This window comes from Elephas maximus, chromosome 3 (genome assembly GCF_024166365.1).
Source record: "Elephas maximus indicus isolate mEleMax1 chromosome 3, mEleMax1 primary haplotype, whole genome shotgun sequence".
NCBI classification, from domain to species: domain Eukaryota; kingdom Metazoa; phylum Chordata; class Mammalia; order Proboscidea; family Elephantidae; genus Elephas; species Elephas maximus.
Genome location: NC_064821.1, coordinates 17,187,977 through 17,205,418, shown reverse-complemented (window position 1 = coordinate 17,205,418; position 17,442 = coordinate 17,187,977). Strand labels below are relative to the sequence as shown.

Genomic DNA, 17,442 nt, shown 5'->3' with positions numbered 1-17,442 from the left:
TGGATCTGTTGGAGGACCATCATGAGTAGCAGGGCTAACACCACTGATGACCAGAAATCCTGGCCACTTTCACCCAACAGTTTGATGCTGTGTAGTTTTATATGTTTTATGCAACTCTTTCCTTGGGTCTTCCTTTGGTGTCTTTCCGATGCTCTCTACTGATCATAAAGTTATACATTAGGTGCCCCTTTTCACTTTCTCATAGATTTTAGATGTATCCAAGCAGCAGTTTATCCGCTTTTATTTTTGTTATCACTATAATTTACCAGGTCTTGATTTTCACCATTTTTTAAGACACTTTTTCATCAGTAACACCTTCAAATGCACACTATGGTTGAAGCACTGAACCTGGCCCTTTACCTGTTTTTGTAAATGAAGTTTTATTGGAACACACGCATGCGTATCGGTGTATGTGCTGTCTGTGGCTGCCTTCCTGTTGCAACAACAAAGCTGTGTCATTGCCACAGAAACTATCTGTGCTGCAAAGCCTGACATACATATTTACCATCTGGCTCTTTACTGAAAAGGTTACCAATACTTCGAATTAAAGTATTCCCATCTCTTCTATTCTGAACTTTCTTCCTTAAGCATCTCAGGATAACACCAATATTCTATAGTAGTAACATGAAATTCTACACAAAACTCCTTTCTCGCAATTAATATATGTGATTAGAATTTTTTTTTTTTTCTGTATATGTGCTTCAGTAAATCAAACAATAAATTGTACTTTTCCTAATCACCTAAATAGGAATTAGTGTAGAGGCTGTTACTTTGTATTTTTTTTATATCTTCATATTCCTTCTACCAACAAAATCTCTGAAACAGAAAAAAAGTGAAATAATTTTTTTAATGAATAAATCTAAATTAGTTTAAATCCTAGCTTCCATTATGCTGTGTCACGGATTCAAAATCATATCTATAGACTGATGCCTCCAAAATGCCTATCTCCAGATGGGATCATTTCAGATTTATAGATCCTCCACGTGGATGTTTAATAGCTACATCAAGTTTGATATGTCCAAAATCCTAATCTTTGTTTTTGTTATTAGGTCTCATCCAGTCGATTCTGACTCATAGCGACCCTATGTACAACAGAACAAAAAACTGCCTGGTCCTGCACATCTTCACAATTGCTGTTATGCTTGAGCTCATTGTTGCAGCCACTTTGTCAATGTAGCTCATTTTGGGTCTTCCTCTCTTTAGCTGACCCTTTATTTTACAGAGCACAATGTCCTTCTCCAGGGACTGGTCCCTCCTTGTAGCGTGGCCAAAATGACATGAGACAAAGTCTTAACATTTCAGCTCCTAAGGAATTTATAACATTTGGTTGCCAACACCATGATGTGTCAACATTTTCCCCTTCTCAACCTTCAGTTTCCCATTATCAGCTTTCCTGTCTCCTTCTGCCTTCTATTCCTTGCCCCTGGTCTGGTGTGCCTATCTAGTCTCATTTTGTTTTATCTGCCTGTCTAGTCTTTGGCTGAAGGGAGAACCTCAGGAGTGACTTTAGTATTGAGCTAAAAGGGAGTCTTGGGGCCATACTTCACGCATGTTTTTGACAGACAAAGACTCCATCTCAAATGTTTACAAAATGCCCAACGAAGAGCACACTGATCAATGGAGCTCAGAAACAGGGAGAAAAGAACACCAGGAGGAAGGGTCCAGGGGAGGGGACACACATATCTAGGACCAAGATGCTCCCAAGGGTAAAACTACTACCAGTCTATAGTTCCTTTCTATATGAATTCTCTCTCACGGGAACCAAATTGTTCAGAGAATATAGCAGCAATAGAACAATTAATTTAAAGAGGCTTTGTGAGAATTCAACTTCTGAGGCCTCAGAAATGTGAAATATACTATCTACCCCCAAACCTACAGTTTAAATGTCCCAGAAAGGAGGGAGCTCAGCTGTGCCCTTTCAGAGAAAGAATGGTTGAGATCACCACCCTGCCAGTCCTTGGAGCTGAGTTGAACCTCCATCACACAGGGAAGAAAATGTCCTCAGGGAAGGTCTTCTAAGTGTCAGCTACGGGAGACAGGTATGGAGGCAGGCAGAGCTCTCAGACAACAAGTTCTGGTGGTACAAATGGGGATAATATGACGATAGAGTGTCTGTTCAAGTAAAGATTCTATATAAAACTGAAAAGAAAACCTAAAGACTGAAAGAAAAAAATTGGAATCCATATATCAGACAAATGCCTTTTGCTGTTGTTAGGTGCTGTCGAGTCAGTTCTCACTTACATTGACCCTATGTACAAGAAAATGAAACACTGCATGCTGCTGTACCACCCTCACAATCATTGCTATGTTTGAGCCCATTGTTGCAGCCACTGTGTCAAGCCATATCATTGAGTGTCTTCCTCTTTTTTGCTGACGCTATATTTTATCAAGCGTGATGTCCTCTTCCAGGGACTGGTCTCTCCTAACACATCCAAAGTATATGAGATGAAGTCTTGCTATCCTTACTTCTAAGGAGAATTCTGACTGTATTTCTTATAGACAAATTTGTTCATTTATCTGACAGTCTATGGTATATTCAATGTTCTTCACCAATACCATAATTCAAAGGCATCAACCCTTCTTCTGTCTTCCTTATTCATTCATCTCACATACTTTGGACACATTACCAGGAGAGACCAGTCCCTGGAGAAGGACATTATAGTTGGTAAAGCAGATGGTCAACTAAAAAGAGGAAGACCTTCAATGAGATGGACTGACACATTGGCTGCAAGAATGTGCTCAAGTATAACAATGATTGTGAGAATGGTGCAGGACCAGGAAGTGTTTTGTTCTGTTATACATAGAGTCACTATGAATCACAACTGACTCGATGGCATTTAATAATAACAAAATACCAATCAAAAATTTTGTATCCACATTGAGATCTGCTGTTTCCATTACCTGGAAGATTTAGTACAAGAAGAAAGAAAAGTAAAATGTCTCATAAATAACTTTATGTACATGACTTTAGCTATTAAATTTCATTAAATTTTATATATTAATAACACATATATTGTCTGTCAGTTCCACTACACTATCAGTTTGTTGCACTGTGGTGGCTTGTGTGTTGCTGTGATACTGGAAGTTTTGGCATCAGTATTTCAAATGCCAGAGGGATACCCTTGGTGGACAGGTTTCCCCAGAGCCTCCAGACTAAGACAGAATAGGAAGAAGGACCTGGCAGTCTACTTCTGAAAAAACTGACCAGTGAGAACCTTATGAATAGCAAGAGGACATTGATATAGTGCCTGAAGATGAGTCCCTCAAGGTGGAAGGCATTCAGAATATGACTGGGGAAGAACTGCTTCCTCAAAGTAGAGTCGACTGTAATGACATGGATGGAATCAAGCTTTGGGACTTCCATTTGCTGATGTAGCACAACCCAAAATGAGAAGAAACAGCTGTAAATATCCATTAATAATTGGAACATGGAATGTAAAATGTATGAATCTAGGAAAATATAAGTTGTTAAAAATGAAATGGAACACATAAATATCAATACCCTAAGCATTAGAGAGCTGAAATGGCCTGGTATTGGCCATTTTGAATCAGACAATCATATGGTATACTATTCTGGGAATGGCAGATCGAAGAGGAATGGCATAACCTTCATTGTCAAAAAAAAAAAAATTCAAGATCTATCCTGAAATACAATGCTGCCAGTGATCAGATAAAATTCATGCACCTACAAGTTAGATGAGTTAATACGACTGTTTTTTTCAAATTTATGCACCAACTATTAAGGTCAAAGATGAAGAAACTGAAGGTTTTTTTCCAACTTCTGAAGTCTGAAATTGATCAAGCGTGCAATCAAGGTGTATTGATAATTACTGGCAACTGGAATGCAAAAGTTGGAAACAAAGTAGAAGGATCGGTAGTTGGAAAACATGGCCTTGGTGATAGAAATGATGTTGGGGATCCCATGATAGAATTTTGCAAGACCAACGACTTCTTCATTGCAAATACGTTTTTTCAACAACGTAAACAGTGACTATACACTTGGACCCCGCCGGATGGAATACACAGGAATCAAATCGAAGAGGGAAAATCTCAATATCATCAGTCAGAGCAAGGCCAGGGGCCGACTGCAGAACATACCATCAATTACTCATGTGCAAGTTCAAGCTGAAACCAAAGAAAATTAGAACAAGTCCAGGAGAGCCAAAGTACCACCTTGAGTATATCCTACATGAATTTAGAGACCATCTGAAACATAGATTCTATGTATTGAACACTAATGACTAAAGACCAGACAAGTTGTGGAAGGACATACGTGAAGATGCAAGAGGTCATTAAAAAAGACAGGAAAGAAAGAAAAGACCAAGATGGATGTCAGAAGAGACCCTGAAAATTGTTCTTGTATGTCTAGTGCTAAAGCGAAAGGAAGAAATGATGAAGTAAAAGAGCTGAACAGAAGATTTCAAAGGGCAGCTTGAGAGGACAAAGTATTATAATAAAATGTGAAAACACCTGGAGCTAGAATACCAAAAGGGAAGAACACGCTCAGTATTTCTCAAGCTGGAAGAACTGAAAAAAAAAAAAAAAATCAAGCCTAGAGTTACAATATTGAAAGATTCTAACTAAGAGCGAAATACTGAATGACACAGGAAACATCAAAAGAAGATGGAAAGAATACACAGGGTCACTGTACCAAAAAGAATTGGTTGACATTCAACCATTTCAGGACGTAACATATGATCAAGAACTGATGGTACTGAAGGAAGAAGTCCAAGCTGCACCGAAGGCTTTCGCATAAAACAAGGCTCCAGGATTTAACAGAGTACTAACTGAAATGTTTCAACAAACACATGCAGCTCTGAAGTGCACACTCACCCATGCCAAGAAATTTGGAAGACAGCTACCTGGCCAACTAACTGGAAGAGATCCACATTTGTACCCATTTCAAAGAAAGGTGACCCAACAGAATGCAGAAATTAGCAAACAATATCATTAATATCACACACAAGTAAAATTTCGCTGAAGATCAGTCAAAAGTGATTACAACAGTACGTCCACAGGGAACTGTCAGAAATTCAAACCAGATTCAGAGAGGAATGTTTAACAAGGAATATAATTGCTGATGTCAGATGGATCCTGGCTGAAAGCAGGGAATATCAGAAAGAGGTTTCCCTGTATTCTACTGACTATGCAAAGGCATTAGATTGTGTGGATCATTACAAATTATAGATAATATGGCAAAGAATGGAAATTCCAGAACACTTAATTGTGCTCATGAGGAACCTGTACTTAAGCCAACAGGCAGTCGTTCCAGCAGAACAAGGGATACTGTGTGATTTAAAGTCAAGAAAGGTGTGTATCAGGGTTTTACCTGTTCACTGTAATTACTCAATCTGTATGTTGAGCAAATAATCCAAGAAGCTGGACTATATGAAGAAGAATGGGGCATCAGGATTGGAGGAAGACTAATTAACCTGCGATATGTGGTTGGTACAACCTTGCTTGCTGAAAGTCAAGAGGACTTGACACTCTTATTTATGAAGATCAAAGATCACAGCCTTCAGTCTGAATCACACCTCAAATTAAAGAAAACAAAAATCTTCACAATTGAACCACTAAGCAACATCCCAATAAATGGAGAAAAGATTGAACTTGTCAATGATTTCATTTTACTTCCAACCATCCACAAGCAATGTTCATGGAGGCAGCAGTCAAGAAATCAAACGATGCATTGCACTGGGTGAATGTGCTGCAAAATATCTCTTTAAAGGCTTAAAAAGCACAGGATAGAAGCATGGGTGGCAAGACTGGCTCATATACTTTGGACATGTTATCAGCAGGGGCCAGTCTCTGGAGGACATCATGCTTGGTCTAGTAGACAGTCAATGAAGAAGAAGAAGACCCTCAAGAAGATGGATTGACACAGTGGCTGCAAAAATGGGCTCAAGCATAACAAGGATCGTGAGGATGATGCAGGAACTGACAGTGTTTTGTTCTGTCGTACATAGGGTTGCTATGAGTCGGAATCAAGTTGACGGCACCCAAAAACAATTGATGATAATTGGATATATTCTGTTTAATAACAAAAAGATATTAAAAATAATTCCACACTTACATTTTGAATTTGTAATCTGGCTACTAACTTTTTTAAAATTACATCTGTGGCTTACATTACTTTTGTATTAGACAGGACTGATCTAGAACAAATGTCCACTTTTCATGAACCATATACTTGATATGGGCCTAATATCCAAAATATATGTAAAGCTTCTACAAGTTAACAAAAAAAAGATAATCTAATAAAAAAAATAGGCAAAGGATTGGAACAGACATTTCACCAGTGAGGATACTCAGATGATCACCAAGCACGTGAAAAGCTGCTCAACATCATTAGTCATTAAAGAAGTGCAAATCAAAATCACAAAGAGATATCTCTTCACTCTCACAAGGATGGTTAAGATAAAAAAAAAAAAAAAAAAACATAAAAATCCATCCACATATGAGCAGCTGATATTTGACAAAGGCCCAGTGTCAGTTAATTGGGGAAAAGATAGTCTTTTAAACAAATGGTGCTGGCATAACTGGATAGCCATCTGCAAAAAAATGAAACAGGACCCATACCTCACACCATGCACAAAAACTAACTCCAAATGGATCAAAGACCTAAACATAAAGTCTAAAACAATAAAAATCATGGAAGAAAAAATAGGGACAACGTTAGGAGCCCTAATACAAAGCATAAACAGAATACAAAACATTACTAAAAATGCCAAAGAGAAACCAGGTAACTGGGAGCTCCTAAAAATCAAACACCTATGCTCATCTAAAGACTTCACCGAAAGAGTAAAAAGACCACCTACAGACTGGGAAAAAAATTTCAGCTACGACATCTCTGACCAGCGCCTGATCTCTAAAAATCTACAAGATTCTGCTCAAACTCCACCACAAAAAGACAAACAACCCAATTAAAAATTGGGGAAAGGATATTAACAGGCACTTCTTTTTTTTCACTAAAGAAGACATTCAGGCGGCTAACAGATACTTGAGGAAATGCTCTCGACCATTAGCCATTAAAAAAAAAAAAAAAGAGATGCAAATTAAAACTACAATGAGATTCCATCTCACTCCAACAAGGCTGGCATTAATCCAAAAAACACAAAGTAGTAAATGTTAGAGAGACCGTGGAGAGATTATACACTGCTGGTGGGAATGTAAAATGGCACAACCACTTTGGAAATCGAATTGGTGTTTCCTTAAAAAGCTAGAAATAGAACTACCATACAACCCTGCAATACCACTCCTTGGAATATATCCTAGAGAAATAAAAGCCCTTACATGAACAGATATATGCACACCCATGTTTATTGCAGCACTGTTACAATAGCAAAAAGATGGAATCAACCAAGGTGCCCATCAATGGATGAATGGATAAATAAATCATGGTATATTCACGCAATGGAATACTACTCATCGATAAAGAACAGTGTTGAATCTGTGAAACATTTTATAACATGGAGGAATCTGGAAGGCATTATGCTGAGTGAAATTAGTCAGTTGCAAAAGGACAAATATTGTATAAGACCACTAGTATAAGACCTTGAGAAATAGTTTAAACTGAGAAGAACATATTCCTTTGTGGTTACGAGAGGGGGAGGGAGAGAGGATGGGAGAGGGGCACTTACTAATTAGTAGATAATAACTAGGTGTTTTTTTTTTAACTAGGTGAAGGGAAGGACAACTCAATACAGGGGAGGTCAGCACAACTGGACTAAACCAAAAGCAAAGAAGTTTCCTGAATAAACTGAAAGCTTTGAAGGTCAGCAAATCCTCTAGTGAATTTTTCATTTTGGTTATTGTACTTTCTACTTCCAAAATTTGTTTGCTTCCTTTTTATAATTCATACCTCTTTATTGATGTTCTCACTTTCTTGTTATTGTTAGTCGCTGACCCCATGTATGTGGTGGAACTACTCCATAGGGTTTTCGAGGTAGTGACCTTTTGAAAGCAGATTGCCAGGATTGTCTCTGAGGTGCCTCTGGGTGGGCTCAAACAGCCAACTTTTCACCTACTAATTGAGTGCTTAACCTTTTGTGCCACTTAAGGACTCCACTCATTTTATTAAAACATTGTTTTCCTTAGTTCGTTGACTATGTTTTCCTTTAGCTCTTTTCTGTAGCCCACTGTGAGACTATGGGCTGCCACCCCTAAAAGACTGCCCCCTAACCAGGGAGCAGTTGAGGCATGGGCAAGTAGAAAATCTGACAAAGCTTTCCTATCATTTTAAAGTTACCTTTTCCCTGACTTTGTGTTTGTATCATTGCTGTAAACCTTTGAATGGTTCTGAAGTTCTTACAGAGTTGAACATTATTGGCTTGTTTTTTTTACTTTTTTAAAACAATTTATTATGCTTTAGGTGAAAGTTTACAGCTCAAGTTAATTTCTCATTCAAAATTTATACGCATAGTGTCCTATGACATTGGTTCCAATCCCCACAATGTGACAGCACACTTCCCCTTTCCACCCCAGGTTTGCTGGGTCCGTTCATCCAGTTCCTGTCCCTTTCTGCCTTGTCTTGCCTCACTTGTGTTATTTTTTGTTTTATAGGCCTGTCTAATCTTTGTTTGAAAAGGGGCTTCAGGAGTGGTTTCAGTTCTGAGTTAGCGGTGTCTGGAGGCCATAGTCTTAGGCATTCCTCCAGTCTTTGTAAGACCAGCAAGTCTGGTCTTTTTTTTTTTTGTGAATTTGAATTCTGTTCTACATTTTGCTCTTATTCTACCTGGAGCTCTCTGTCATGATCCCTGTCATAGCATTCGGTGGCAGTAGCCAGGCACAATTGATTTCTTCTGGGTTCAGGTTGGTGGAGTCTCTGGTTCATGTGGTCCTTTAGTCTCTTGGGCCAACTATTTTCCTTGTGTCTTTGGTTTTCTTCATTCTCCTTTTCTCTAGATGGTGTGGGACCAATAGATGTATCTTAGATGGCTGCTTGCAAGCTTTTAAGACCCTGGACACTACACACTAAAGTGGGATGTGTGGTCCCCAGCCTCAGCTGCTCAGTCCCTCAAAGTGTTTGGATGTGTCTAGGAAACGTCTATGCTTTTGCCTTTGTCCACTTGTGCTTACTTCCCCTGTATTGTGTGTTGTCTTTCCCTTCACCAAAGTTGACACTTCTCTACTGTCTAGTTTGTGATTTTCCCTTCCCGTCCCTCGCCACCTTTGTAACCATCAGAATTTTTTTTTTTTCTGTGTAAACCTTGAGTTCTTATAATAGTGGTCTCATACAATATTTGTCCTTTTGTGACTGACTTATTTCACTCAATATTTTTTTTTTAATATAGTGCCCTCCAAATTCATCCATGTTGTGAAACATTTCATGGATTCATCACGGTTCTTTATTGTTGCACAGTATTCCCTTGTGTATATGTACCATAATTTATCCATTCATGTCTTGATGGGCATTTAGGTTGTTTCCATCTTTTTGCTATTGTGAATAGTGCTGCAGTGAACATGGGAAGGCATATGTCTATTGGTGTGATGACACTCATTTCTCTCAGGTATATTCCTAGGAGTGGGATTGCTGGGTCATATGGTATTTCTATTTCTAGCTTTCTAAGGAAGCATCATATCATTTTCCAAAGTGGTATTACCATTTTACATTCCCGCCAGCAATGCGTAAGAGTTCCAGCCTCTTTGCCACCTCCCCAACATTTGTTATTTTGTGTTTTTTGGATTAGTGCCAGTATTGTCAGGGTGAGATGGTATCTCATTGTAGTTTTGATTTGCATTTCTCTAATGGCTAATGACCTTGAGCATTTCCTCATGTGTTTATTGGCCACCTGAATGCCTTCTTTGAAGTGTCTGCTCATATCCTTTGTCCATTTTTTTAATTGGATTGTCTTTTTGTTATTGAGATGTTGAAGTATTTTGTAGATTTTAGAGATGAGACCCTTGTGTTTCTTGTCTTTTCAGCTTCTGCTGCCTGATTCCTTGGCCTCTTGGGCCTTTTTGGCTTGGCCTGGTGTCTACCCTGTTCGGGCAAGTGTTCCAAAGCTCTTTAGCTCTACTGATAATGCCTGAAGGCAGCCACTCCACCAGTAAACATCAGTCTGAGGGCACTCAGCTCTCTTGCTCCCAGAGTCAGCAAGCCTTGCTCCACTGATAAGTGTTCCAAGGCACCCTAATCTGCAAGGAAGCCTCCTGTCCAAAGGCCCTCAGCTCTCTCGCTTCCTGGGTTGGCTCCCCCACAATCTTGCGCCAGTCTCCTGGTTCTGCTGCTGCCATTTCTCTGCCCCTGCTTCTCGCCCTATGCACTATCTCCGTTGTTATAGCTCTCCTCACCTCTTTGTAATCCTTCGCCAGCATTGTCTTTGATGTCCATAATTCCATGAACAGTCTCTTCAAGGCAAACTTGGATTTTGCTATTAGACACCTGAAAACTTTTCCAGCCTCTACCCACTCAGTTTCAAAACTGCTTCCACATTTTAGATATTTGTTAGAGCAGCACCCCACTCTCAGCACCAAATTGTCTGTTTTCTGGTGCTGCTGTAAGATAAATTTATTCTCTCACATTCTTTTACCACAACAATGAGGAATAAATTTGTGAAGGGAGCCCCCAGCATCCTTGAAGACTGCTGTGATTGCTATTCTGTGTAACTCAGATTTGACAGTGGGAACTGCCTTATCTGGATTAAGACACCTAACTACAATGGGGCTGATTGGACCCCATGGTGGTAGAGGCCAAGTGGCAGCACTCAAATGACAAAGACAAAGTGTGTGTGGTTACTGTAATGGACAACAGAGTGAAAGCAGTAATCAGAGTCGTCTGACTTGTATGGACTTATGGTATTGGCTACTTAGTCATGGTGTGCGTAGGATTGAAATAGGTTATCTACTAAATATTTACTTGATTTGTACAAGTGGATGAATTCTAGAGCAGGTGAACAGCATTCTAACTTGAATCGTCAGAATAGTGTCATGGCTCCTCAATCAGTTCCCAGACTTTAGTGAGTTTTCAGACTCAAAATCCCTTGAATTAAGGGGAGGCCAGGTCGCCTTGAGGAAGGACCCCATCACACTGCCAAAAATTTGTACTGTTAATCTTTCTCCCAGCCTTTCCCAAAAGGATCCACAGTGTTTTACTAGAGTGACTGTTCATCAGACTTTTTGGGGATTACTAGATACTGGCTCTGAACTGACACTAATTCCAGAAGACCCAAAATGTCACTGTAGCCCACAAGTCAGAGTGGCAGCATATGGAGGTCAGGTTGTTAATGGAGTCTTAGCTCATGTACGTCTCACAGTAGGTCCAGTGGGCCCCCGAAACCCATCCTGTTGTGAATTCCCTAGTTCCAGAATGCATAATTGGAATAGATATACTCAGCAACTGGGAGAACCCCCACACTGGATCCCTGACAAATGTAATTAAGGCTATTATGGTAGGAAACGCCAAGTGGAAGCCATTAGAACTGCCCCTAACTAGGAAATTAGCAAACCAAAAGCAGCACTGTATTCCTGGAAGGATTGCAGAGATTATGCCACCATCACAGACTTAAAGGATGCAGGGGTGGTGATTCTTACCACATCCCCGCTCAATTTGCCTATTTGGCCTGTGCAAAAAAACAGATGGATCTTGGAGAATGATAGTGGCTTGTCGAAAACTTAACCAGATGGTGACTGCAATTGCAGCTGCTGTTCCAGATGTGGTTTCGTTGCTTGAGCAAGTTAATACATCTTTTGGTACCTAGTATGCACCTACTGATTTGGCCAATTTCTTTTTTTCCATACCTCTTTCAAAGGACCACCAAAAGCAGTTTGCCTTCAGCTGGCAAGGCCAAAAGTACACCTTCAGTGTCCTACCTCAGGGCTAAATCAACTGTCCAGCCCTATGTCATAACTTAGTTTGTGAAAGGACAGTGCCGATGGCCAAAGTCTAAGTAGAACATAGAACCTTGTGTGACCTCCCTATGAATTTTCAGTTCCCCGAGACTTTCAGCCTCATTCATACTTTTGCACACATTGGGAAAAACAGTACCTGGCTGATCCTGAATGTGTGTGATGTTTTAGGACTCAGTGGTCTTTGAGGGATGTAGCTGTGGAATTTACCCAGGAAGAGTGGGCTTTGCTGGATTTTTCTCAGAGGAAACTCTACACAGATGTGATGATGGAAACCCTTAGGAACCTGGACTTAGGTAAGGATGGCTTCATTTTTCTTGTTTACTTATTTGGTGAATAAATATATTGTACTCATCAACCTTCTAGGATTTGGATTGAGGAATTGGAATACATTGGTAAGCATGACAGGCGTTTTCACGGCCCTCATGGGGCTTAGGGAAACCCTGTTAGCATAGTGGTTAAGTGCTACGGCTGCTAATCAAAAGACTGGCAGTTCAGATCCACCAGGCGCTCCTTGGAAACTCTATGGGACAGTTTTACTCTGTCCTGTACAGTTGTTATGCGTCAAAATTGACTTGACGGCAATGGGCTTGGTTTTTAATGAGTATGGGACTTAGTAGCTTCCTTATGATAGTAAAAATCTATGTATTAAACTGACTGTTGTTGTTAAAAGCCTTGAGGCCTCTCTAAGTGTTTTCAGTGTGAGCACTGGCTTCAGGGTTCACTTTGTGGCAAAGAGAAATTTGTGGTTTGGGACCTTGTTAGTGTTTTACCATGTTTATTACAAATTTAATGTGATTATTTTGTGAAAAATACATTCACAACTGTCTGTTTATAGAGACAGTGGAGACCAGAGTGTTGGTTCAACATCAGAGAAGTGTGCTTGTCTGTCTTCCCTCATGATCTGTCTTTTCCTGTGAGAACCATGTCAACGACACTAATTTTCCTCCCTGAGAAGCAAAGCGAAGATCTTAGAAGAATGGAGATAGGACTTATCCAGAGCTGTACTATCAGGGAACACCAGGAAGGCAAGAATCCTTTGAAGGACCAGTCCTGCTGGGATGAAATTACATTGAAAGAAATCAATTTGAAAAAATCTCTTTTGCTTTGAGGAAGTGGACTTACACATGAACCTGAGCTGACTTTTTTGAGTTTTCATCAACCATCTCATGCCTTGTTTGTGGGAACAGACCTCCTCCATTTCCGGTTTTAATACTATCTTTATGCACTTGTATTGTTTGTGATACTTTTTAATTTTGCATTCCTAATTACACTCTACTTATCTCACCACTGGGAACCCTGGTGGTGTAGTAGTTAAGAGCTACAGCTGCCAACCAAAAGGTTGGCAGTTTGAATCCACCAGGCGCACCTTGGAAACTCTATGGGGCACTTCTACTCTCTCCTCTAGGGTCACTATGAGTTGGAATCAACTCAACGGCAATGGTTTGGTTCGGTTTTTTGGTATGTCACGATCACTGTGAACAGCCATGGAATTATTTCTTAGTAAATTTCTTAACTGTCTTGACCATTGCCAAAGTCCTGTAACAGTCAGACGCCTCACTTTTTTCTCATGTGTCTGTTCCTCATAAAATTTCCTTACTGTTTTTTTTTTTTCATCTGTGAAACTCCACTTAAAATTGTTTCAGTTTTGAAACAGGATAACAGTGGACAAATGTTTCCATGAAGAATGATTCCTGGTCCTCCATGTTAGGAGATATCTGTGAATTCCATGGCATTGAATTTCAACACAACAACCAGGGAAGGCACATGAGGTGAGTTATTATTCACATGACAGTGAACGGTGCCTCAGTGCCTCAGGAGAGTCTTAGGCTGTTGTGATATTTGTGTGTGTGTGTGTGTAAGAGTAGCTCCAAAGTGGTGTGTTCACAAAATTTTCACAACACAGTATTTCCACAAATGTGAATCAGTTATTGAGTATTTGAAACATATTTCACTTGTACCTAATTACTAGAAAGGTCCATTATTTAGAAACACCATGAGTATAATGGTAGTACCCTCTGTGAGATGATTCAACCTATGCAACACGAGACTACTCAGGGCAAAAAACACATTGTGTATAGTAATTGTGAAATGGTAAAACTTTAATTCTAACAACATGCTTCCTATTTTTAACAGAATATATTCAGTAGAGAGCCTCTGTGAAAGTAACGATGGTAAAGTAAATGAAGTTGAAGAAGATAATCAGTGTGGAAACACTTTCAGCTGGACTGGGAATTTTACTAGCCTCAGAAGAATTGCTGGAGTAAATCCTATTGGATCCCTTGAGTGTGGAAAAGCCTTTGTGGATCATTTGTCATTTAAAAATCATATCAGATCTCACACTGGATACACACCTTATCATTGTAAGGAATGTGGAGAAGGCTGCACTTGTCCTTACCTAAAACTTCATGAGAAACTTTGTAAATGTAAGGATTATGGGAAACCTTGTAGTTGTTCCTTACCCCTCACTAAACATATGAGAACTCACAGTGGAGAGAGGCCTTATGAATGTAAGGAGTGTGGGAAGGCCTTTAGTTACCTCTCAAGTCTCACTAGACATACAAGAACTCACAGTAAAGAGAGGCCTTATGAATGTAAGGAATGTGGGAAAGCCTTTCGTTGTTCTTCATCTCTCACTGCACATGTAAGATCTCACAGTGGAGAGAGGCCTTATGAATGTAAGGAATGTGGGAAAGCCTTTAGTCGGCCCTCAGACCTCATTAGACATACAAGAACTCACAGTGGAGAGAGGCCTTATGAATGCAAGGAATGTGGGAAGGCCTTTAGTTACCTCTCAAGTCTCACTAGACATACAAGAACTCACAGTAAAGAGAGGCCTTATGAATGTAAGGAATGTGGGAAAGCCTTTCGTTGTTCTTCATCTCTCACTGCACATGTAAGATCTCACAGTGGAGAGAGGCCTTATGAATGTAAGGAATGTGGGAAAGCCTTTAGTCGGCCCTCAGACCTCATTAGACATACAAGAACTCACAGTGGAGAGAGGCCTTATGAATGCAAGGAATGTGGGAAAGCCTTTAGTCAGTTTTCACAACTCACTAGACGTAAGAAATCACAGTGGAGAGAAGCCTTATGAATGTAAGGAATGTGGGAAAACCTTTAGTCGGTCCTCACACCTCACTACCCATATAATAACGCACAGTGAAGAGAAGCCTTACGAATGAAAAGAATGTAGGAAAGCCTTTAAGCAATTTACACGACTCACTAGACACATGAGAGTTCACAGTGGAGAGAAGCCTTATGAATATAAGGAATGTGGAAAAGCCTTTAGTCAGTTTTCACAACTCACTAGACATGTAAGAAATCACAGTGGAGAGAAGCCTTATGAATGTGAAGAATGTGGGAAAGCCTTTAGACGATCCTCACACCTCACTGCCCATATAATAACACACAATGAAGTGAGGCCTTATGAATGTAAAGAATGTGGGAAAACTTTTAAGCAGTTTTCACAACTCAGTAGACATTTAAGAGTTCACAGTGGAGAGAAGCCTTATGAATGTAAGGAATGTGGAAAAGCCTTTAGTCAGTTTTCACAACTAACTAGACATGTAAGAATTCACAGTGGAGAAAAGCCTTATGAGTGTAAGGAATGTGGAAAATCTTTTAGATGGTTTTCATACCTCACTGGCCATGTAAGAGTTCACAATGGGTACAGGCCTTATAAATGTAAAGAATGTGGGAAAGCCTTTAGTAGATCCTCAAACCTCACTACCCATCTGAGATCGCACAGTGGAGAGAGGCCTTATGAATGTAAGGAATGTGGGAAAGCCTTTTTTCAGTCCTACACCTCAATGACCATGTTAGAACTCACAGTGGTGAGAAGCCTTATGAATGTAAAAAAAAAAAGAAAAATCTTTTTCTTTTTTTTTTTGGAATGTGAGAAAGCCTTTAGTTGTTTCTCATCCTTCCGTAAACATGTTAGAACTTACCATGAAGGTAGGCCTTCTGATGGTAAGGAATGTGGGAAAGCCCTTAGTTCTCACACTTCACTGGTCATATAAGATCTCAGTGGACAGAACCTGTGGCACACTAAATTGCTATCATATGGCCCTTCTAGCCATGGTTTTGTAACTCGCACAAAATGATTGGGTGGGACTATGCAAATAAGGTGAATGGAGCCCTTGTAGCGGATTGGTCAGTTTTGCCATATCAATAGGTTTAAAAAGGAGCTGATCCTATAGAAGGGTAGAGGAACCTCACTACCATCAAGAAGAAAGGCCAGGAACGGAGTGCATCTTGTGAACCTGTGGTCCTTGCACTGGGAACCTCCTAGACCCAGGAGACAGAGGAGCAGTGGCAAGCACAACAGGGGAACATACAGCACCAGAACCACAAGACCGGCCCAAGATTGCATGATTGGCTTTCTGGCCCTCCAAGTGAGGCAGCCACAGTGGGCTCGCCAGCCCACGGAATGAGAGAGCCGAGTGCTTTCGGGCAGGAAGCTTTGTGGTAGAGAGGGGTGCCTCCCGGCATTAGTTGGTGGAGCTAGGCTTACTGTTCCAAGGAACAAGAACTGAGCACCTTTGGTCAGGAGGCCTGCTGGTGGAGCGGGGTGCTGCTGGGTACTTATCAGCCTGACTAAAGAGGTCTAACACTTGACTGAGCAGGGCAGAGGCTGTCAGCAGGTCGCAGACCCAAGCAGGTAGCAGCAGCAGCAAGGCCCTGACCAGGGTCCAGTGACAGAGGCCAAGAAGCAGTCCTTATCGAAGAACTGTGTCCTGAGGTGTTACTTCTGTGTTTATCCTGATCCTGAATTGTAACCTGTTTTTTCCCTAATAAACTCCATTAATTGTGAGTATTGTCTTTGAGTTCGTTGTGGCCATTGCAATGAATTATCGAACCAGTAGAGAGGTACAGAGTGCTGTGGATGGGATGGCTGGTGTCAGAATTGATAGTTTGGAGAGTGGAGGTTTTGTTTGATTTCCACCTTATAGGAATCAGCTTTGGGCTTTGGACTGATGATGATGGTGATTCTTTCTCCTCCTCGTGAAGGCAGACGATGGCTTCTAATGCCATGCCATTTTTACAGAAGCTTTAGGAATAGTAAGGAATGTGGGAAAGCCTTTAGTTGGTCTTCATCCCTCACTAACCATACAATAGAGTTTACAGTGCAGGGATGCCTTATGATGTTGGAAAGCCTTAGTCTTCATACCTCACTAAACATAAAAGACTTCACAGTGGAGAGAAACCTTAGGAATGTAAGGAATATGGGAAAGCCTTTAGTTATTCCTCATTCCTCAGTAAATATTTAAGAGCTCATAGTGGAGAGAGGCCTTATGTATGTAAGGAATGAGGGAAAGTCTTCAGTTCTCTCAGCCTTTTGAAGTCATGTGAGAAGATACACTGGAAATAAACACGTGTTAGGTAATGTTGGAAGGCTTTTGGTAATCCCTCATCTTTACCAAAAAAAAAAAACCTGAAAGAAAACACCTGGGAGAGAAACCATAGTAGTGTAAGGAATGTGATATAGGGAAAGTTTTTGCTTTTCCTGCCGTACTTTCTAAGATGTGAAGTTTCATGCATATAGGACAAAACTTGCCATCAAGTCAGTTCCAACTCAAGCAATGCTATGGGACA

General features: G+C 40.3%; 1 pseudogene; it reads left to right on the top strand.

Annotated features, from left to right (window-relative positions):
- The first annotated feature begins 13,963 nt into the window (after positions 1 to 13,963).
- On the top strand, positions 13,964 to 16,221 carry LOC126070936 (zinc finger protein 883-like; annotated as a pseudogene).
- The last annotated feature ends 1,221 nt before the right edge of the window (positions 16,222 to 17,442 follow it).